Source organism: Sebastes umbrosus, chromosome 11 (genome assembly GCF_015220745.1).
Source record: "Sebastes umbrosus isolate fSebUmb1 chromosome 11, fSebUmb1.pri, whole genome shotgun sequence".
Taxonomy (NCBI): domain Eukaryota; kingdom Metazoa; phylum Chordata; class Actinopteri; order Perciformes; family Sebastidae; genus Sebastes; species Sebastes umbrosus.
Window position 1 is genome coordinate 296,463 of NC_051279.1, and position 5,955 is coordinate 302,417.

At 45.4% G+C, this 5,955-nt stretch overlaps 1 protein-coding gene and 2 long non-coding RNA genes across 11 annotated transcripts in view; 2 read left to right on the forward strand and 1 right to left on the reverse strand.

Moving 5' to 3' along the window:
• Positions 1-2,881: 2,881 nt before the first annotated feature.
• Positions 2,882-5,955, reverse strand: part of LOC119496820 — a 22,251-nt gene continuing 19,177 nt past the window's right edge. Inside the window, exons 1-5 of one of the 7 annotated variants that reach the window (XR_005208816.1) lie at positions 4,070-4,084; positions 3,990-4,011; positions 3,574-3,853; positions 3,191-3,403; positions 2,882-3,086 (exon numbers count right to left, since the gene is read on the reverse strand). This is a non-coding gene — a long non-coding RNA (uncharacterized LOC119496820). Of the gene's footprint in view, positions 3,087-3,190; positions 3,448-3,573; positions 3,886-3,955; positions 4,129-5,955 lie in introns of those variants that run through there. The other 6 variants (XR_005208815.1, XR_005208813.1, XR_005208814.1 and 3 more) reach the window with 6 other exon arrangements.
• LOC119496822 lies at positions 3,734-4,501 on the forward strand. Of its 2 annotated transcripts, none has more exons than XR_005208820.1 (3): positions 3,734-3,859; positions 3,916-4,185; positions 4,474-4,501. It is a non-coding gene; the product is annotated as an uncharacterized LOC119496822 (long non-coding RNA). The 2 variants fall into 2 exon arrangements; XR_005208819.1 differs by lacking the exon at positions 4,474-4,501 and adding an exon at positions 4,210-4,268 and having other exon boundaries at positions 3,916-4,151.
• LOC119496815 (eomesodermin homolog) overlaps positions 4,579-5,955 on the forward strand; it is a 38,005-nt gene continuing 36,628 nt past the window's right edge. For both annotated transcript variants that reach the window (XM_037784398.1, XM_037784399.1), the window contains exon 1: positions 4,579-4,583. The gene's annotated coding sequence lies outside the window, so the exon portion shown is untranslated. The remainder of the gene's footprint in view (positions 4,584-5,955) is intronic.

Below are 5,955 nucleotides of genomic sequence, written 5' to 3' on the forward strand. Positions count from 1 at the left end.
CTAAATGTCTTGTTAGCAGCTTCACCTGTGTCCGTTATGTCAACTAGAGTCAGCGTCCTGTTGCTGGCGCTTGTGCTCGCTCTACATAGACATGAAGGAGCATCACTCAACACAGTGAGGAGACACACGTCAGCTAAAAGCACAATATCACTCTATATTTCAGCTGCTTGGCAGTAATGTTAGCTGACCAGACCAAGGTCTCTCCATGAATCAATGCTGATCCTAGTGTTGGCTTTTCCCGCCTCAGCCTCCCGACCGCGGCCGGAGGGAACGGGGGAGACGCCGGAGTTTTGGTCGGAGACGATAACGTTTCTCTCTGCGGAGCCCCGTCACTTCACAAGACACGGGAAACCTCTGTTGGTCTGGAGGAGCTGCAGCAGTTATTTCTGCACAAACGTCCACTGAACATTCACTAGATATTCTCAGAGCTAAACTAACTCTTCTGCAGTGTGGAGTGAGCAGCATGCACGTGAGAGGTGGAGAGAGAGAGAGAGAAGGAGCACGGTGTGTGAGTGAAGGCAGGCAGAGGAGCAGAGGAGCAGAGGAGCAGAGACTCCGGTCCTGGAGACCAAAGCTCCGGTCTCCCCCGCGTCCTCCGACCGCGGCCAACACTGTTTAACAGCTTCACTAGATACAACTAAGAGGTTTTGGTGCTTCACTGGAGTTTGTGTTGGAGTCTGAGTCTGAACAGCGGAGACACACGAGAGACCATGAGACACCGACCAGCAATGAGTTATACCTGGAAGAAGTTACAAACAGTCCCTTTAAAGTCCTAATGGATCAATATCAGAGTAGACGTACCAAATCATTTTTGAATGCACTTACAGTATTTGGCTTTTTGAGGATATTGCGTAACGAGTAGCAAATAAAAATTTTAATCTAAAAATGTATCTGCACCCTCACTGGCACCCTGACAAGGTTCAACAAGCCTCCTTCAACCTGCCTGTTCTCACATATTCACTCACAACTACACCATATATCTGCTGTGTTGTCTTCTTTTCTCGGCGTTAAAGAGACGTTGGATGTTTTTAAACTTGATGGACTCGTGGGAAAGGCTTCACACGCTCCTCTGTATCTGGAACCTGATTAGAACCTGTATCTCCGCTCTGTGCTGTGCTGATGTTAATCTATGATGGGTTTGTTCTGCAGTATGAGGGACGTTGTTGTGTGAGGAGGGACGAAACACAGCTGAAGGATGTACAAAAGAAAACACATGAGTAGAAGACACAGAGGGAGGGCTGTGCATATTTGTATAAATGTATATGGTGGGCTTCAGTACGCTGCCAAACGCAGTTCTGCACTCCAAACATTTTGTTCTCTCCCCCCGCCCCCAATGATGTGTATAAGAAGTGTCTCCGACGGTGGAGAGAAGACAACACGTCTCTCAACCTGAAGAGATGTGAGCTGACTTGACTAATAGGGCGTCGGTCGGTCGGTCGGTCGGTGAAGAGTCTTCAGTCTGTCTCATGAGAACTTTTTGTCTTTCTGTTCATTTTTAAGAAACATTATTTTACAGCAGTAGTTTCATACTTCTGTAAACGATTTGCAAACCAAAATGCAATGTACAGTAGATATGGATTATATTTTAGATTTACTGCACTTCAGACTGTTTGTAAATATGATCAATTAAACAAAGGAAAGGAAGCAACTGTGTCTCCGTTCATTTTGTTCATATTGTTCATATTATTCATATATATTTAATTCAACTGGAGGCTGAGCAGCTGAAACCCGTCACTCTGTTTGGCATCATTTATATGATTAGACTTTATGGCCTCATGCAACATTCTCTTCAATTTATCATCATTTTCTGATAAGAATAAATAAAGTCAACTCCAGATGTACCAAAAGTTCTGAACCATCCTCATCTGATTATATGATATTATTATTATAGACATTATTTTATGTTCCATGTGTTGGGCTGTGAAAACAAGATGTCTTTTTCTTATCTTGGTGAGAGCTCTCGACTAGTAGAAATGTTCTGTTGCCTCAGAAGAGCAGAAATATGAAAACATCAGTGGCTGCTAACTAAATAAGAACAAATCAAAAATAAGGACATCTGTTCATAATTGATATCGCTTCCTGCAGGAGGCCCAACAGAACAATACTGGACATCACAAGGCATCCATACTATCTATATACATATAAATAAATATAAATATGTAGATATATATAAATAATACTATCGCTGAAACTATTAAAGGTCACCTATTATGCAAAATGCACTTTTCCATGTCTTTTAAACATCAGTATCTGTCCCCAGTGTGTCTCCAGGTCTGTCCCCAGTGTGTCTCCAGGTCACCATAGTAACATAAAAGACCATCCTCTCTCTTTTTCTCCTGCTCCGTTTGTCCGGAAATGGGTGTTGAAAGACGCTGCGCAGCTTTTCCTTCTCTTCTGACGTCATTAGAGAATTGCAAGCCATGTAAGGGTTTCCTGGTGGAACCAGAGCAGAACCTTCAGTAGCCGACCCCGCCCCACACTCTCAACCGAACTATGAGCAAAGTAGCTCCTGTTAGTCGCAAGAACCAGCAGAACAGTCTTCATGTACTCCCATCATCTAAATATAACATGTTCTTTCACAAAGGCTTTATGTAATTACACTGTTTAAACAGCTGATATTTATATGTTATATATTTGATGTCATGCATGTAGAAGAGTACAGGTAGTAAATAGTGACTGTAAGCAACACAACACGTTTCTGTTTCAGTCAAACTTTATTTGAGTAGACAGATGACAATATTAATTATTCACAGCATTTGTAATCATCCCACCTGTTAGTTAGTTATGATGACATGGTACAGGAGAAAGTCTTTCAGCTCCGGTGAGCTCCGGTAAACTAAGCTCCGGTGGTCTGTAGTCATGGTAACACAGAGACAGCTTCTACAGTAACTAATAAACCATTACTCTGATCTTCCATACATTTATCAGGTGTCTTTTAGCAGAAATAATGAACTGACTACTGTTTCACATCTTCTATTTTCCACCCTGATGGTCGCTGTGGTTACACACCGTCTCATAGCGGTAGCATGTAGCAGCTGTCTGCTCTCCTCTGGGATGATTCTGTCAGTCAGTTCTCACAGATGGATCTGTAAAGACAGACGTAGAACAGAGTGTGTGTTTACGGTTTACAGAGTTGATGCATAAGGTAAACACTGAGCTAACTAACAGAGCTATAACTAGCATTATTTACCTGAGAGAAACCGTCAGGAGAACCTGGATCTGGACCGCAGATGTTCATCATTTGTCGCCGATTTCTGATCAGATTCCTCCGGTAACGTGCGCTGGGTGAAGTTTCTGGTTTATAAACTTTGAAGTAGTTTATAAACTCTTCCTAGCTGCTTCTCCCTCCAGTCAGACCTACAGGTAGACCTACAGGTAGACCTACAGGTAGCTCTCTCTCTCCCTCCAGTCAGACCTACAGGTAGACCTACAGGTAGCTCTCTCTCCCTCCAGTCAGACCTACAGGTAGACCTACAGGTAGACCTACAGGTAGCTCTCTCTCCCTCCAGTCAGACCTACAGGTAGACCTACAGGTAGACCTACAGGTAGCTCTCTCTCTCCCTCCAGTCAGACCTACAGTCAGACCTACAGGTAGCTCTCTCTCCCTCCAGTCAGACCTACAGGTAGACCTACAGGTAGCTCTCTCTCTCCCTCCAGTCAGACCTACAGTCAGACCTACAGGTAGCTCTCTCTCCCTCCAGTCAGACCTACAGGTAGACCTACAGGTAGCTCTCTCTCCCTCCAGTCAGACCTACAGGTAGACCTACAGGTAGCTCTCTCTCCCTCCAGTCAGACCTACAGGTAGACCTACAGGTAGCTCTCTCTCTCCCTCCAGTCAGACCTACAGTCAGACCTACAGGTAGCTCTCTCTCCCTCCAGTCAGACCTACAGGTAGACCTACAGGTAGACCTACAGGTAGCTCTCTCTCTCCCTCCAGTCAGACCTACAGGTAGACCTACAGGTAGCTCTCTCTCTCCCTCCAGTCAGACCTACAGGTAGCTCTCTCTCTCCCTCCAGTCAGACCTACAGGTAGACCTACAGGTAGCTCTCTCTCTCCCTCCAGTCAGACCTACAGTCAGACCTACAGGTAGCTCTCTCTCCCTCCAGTCAGACCTACAGGTAGCTCTCTCTCCCTCCAGTCAGACCTACAGGTAGCTCTCTCTCTCCTTACACTCAGACCTACAGGTAGCTCTCTCTCTCTCTCTCCAGTCAGACCTACAGGTAGCTCTCTCTCTCCTTACACTCAGACCTACAGGTAGCTCTCTCTCTCCCTGCAGACCTACAGGTAGCTCTCTCTCTCCTTACACTCAGACCTACAGGTAGCTCTCTCTCTCCTTACACTCAGACCTACAGGTAGCTCTCTCTCTCCTTACACTCAGACCTACAGGTAGCTCTCTCTCTCCCTGCAGACCTACAGGTAGCTCTCTCTCTTCTTACACTCAGACCTACAGGTAGCTCTCTCTCTCCCTCCAGTCAGACCTACAGGTAGCTCTCTCTCTCTCTCTCTCTCTCCGGGGGAGAGGGAGAGAGTGACGCTGTGTTGAGGACGTTTGATTGACAGAAACGCTGACCATCAGAGCAGAGTGGGAGGAGACAGGCTGTGAATCAGCCTCTGAGCTGGTATATTCAGACTGACAGTATGAGAAGAATAAAGGGTTTTTGAACATTGCAGCATGTAAACATGTTCTAGTGCAACATTAAAATACATCTATGAACCTGGAAATGAGCATAATATGAGACCTTTAATATATCAACCAGCTGATCTTCATATTTTATCTACCGATGGTTCGTGTCATGAGTATCCATTCAAAATGGGAACCGACTACCTCACTGCCTTGTTTACGACTAAATGTGCTGCATATTGATGTTTTTAATAATCTCAAATGTAAATATAAATACGAAGGCCAACCAGCAGCTGTGGAGTCACTTCAGCTGTCACAGTCAACCAATGTTAAAGTTGATCTCCAACAAAACACATTGATGAACAGTTGATGTTTAGTCTGATTGACCACACGGATACACACTTTAATATCTTTATTTACAAGGTCACATGATCACATGGTTCAATGCTCGCTGAGATGTCACAGGTCTCTTACATTCACTGTACAAGCGTCTTTTAGAAGTGAGTTTCTGTTAACAAAGGAGGCCTTCCTCTCCACCGAGCTGTCGGGCCGAGCGAAGGCAACAAACCAGACTCTTCATCACCACATGTCATTAACAGAAACACACTACAGACAGTGTTCAGCACATTGTGAGCATCCCTCAGTTCATGCTGAAGCTCTGCTGTCTAATGAACTCCTTCATCAGGTTCAGGTTCAGGATGTGACTGTATGATCAGAGCTTTCTGTGTATTCGATTAATCAATGAGCTCATTGGTTAACGTAATATATAAACGCTGCTGGTTCAATCCAATGAGGAAGATAATTCTGCTCATCTGATGGACAACATGTTGCAAATATACAGAACAAAAACTGCCATCACACCAAACTAACGTCACTACCGTCCCTCCCTCCACAGATGGAAATCAAAAGCAGGCTTGTTGTGTCTTTAAGAGTACTAAACCGGGCCAGATGACCATGTGTCCTGGTTCTGAACGCTCCGACCCTTCAGCTTCAGAAGGAGGGCAGTAGTTCGGGTGTCCTGGTGTTGATTACATGCTTGTCGGGAGTTTCTGCTTCCTGCTCTTGGTGGCGACCCCCGTCCTCTGAAACTCCAGCTTCTCCTGGATGTACTCCTGCTTACACTGCTCAAAGAACACCGGGTCCCTGTAGCTGTAGGAGGACAGAAGGGACAGGAGTCATTTCACAGGACTCATGCAGGCTCAGAGGACTCACAGGATGCTGATTAGGGACAACAGTTAGGCTGAGAGGACGGGTACAGTAGTAAAGGATGGGGGTGCAGTAACACACCTCACTGGATGCTGATTAGAGACAACAGTTAGGCTGAGAGGACGGG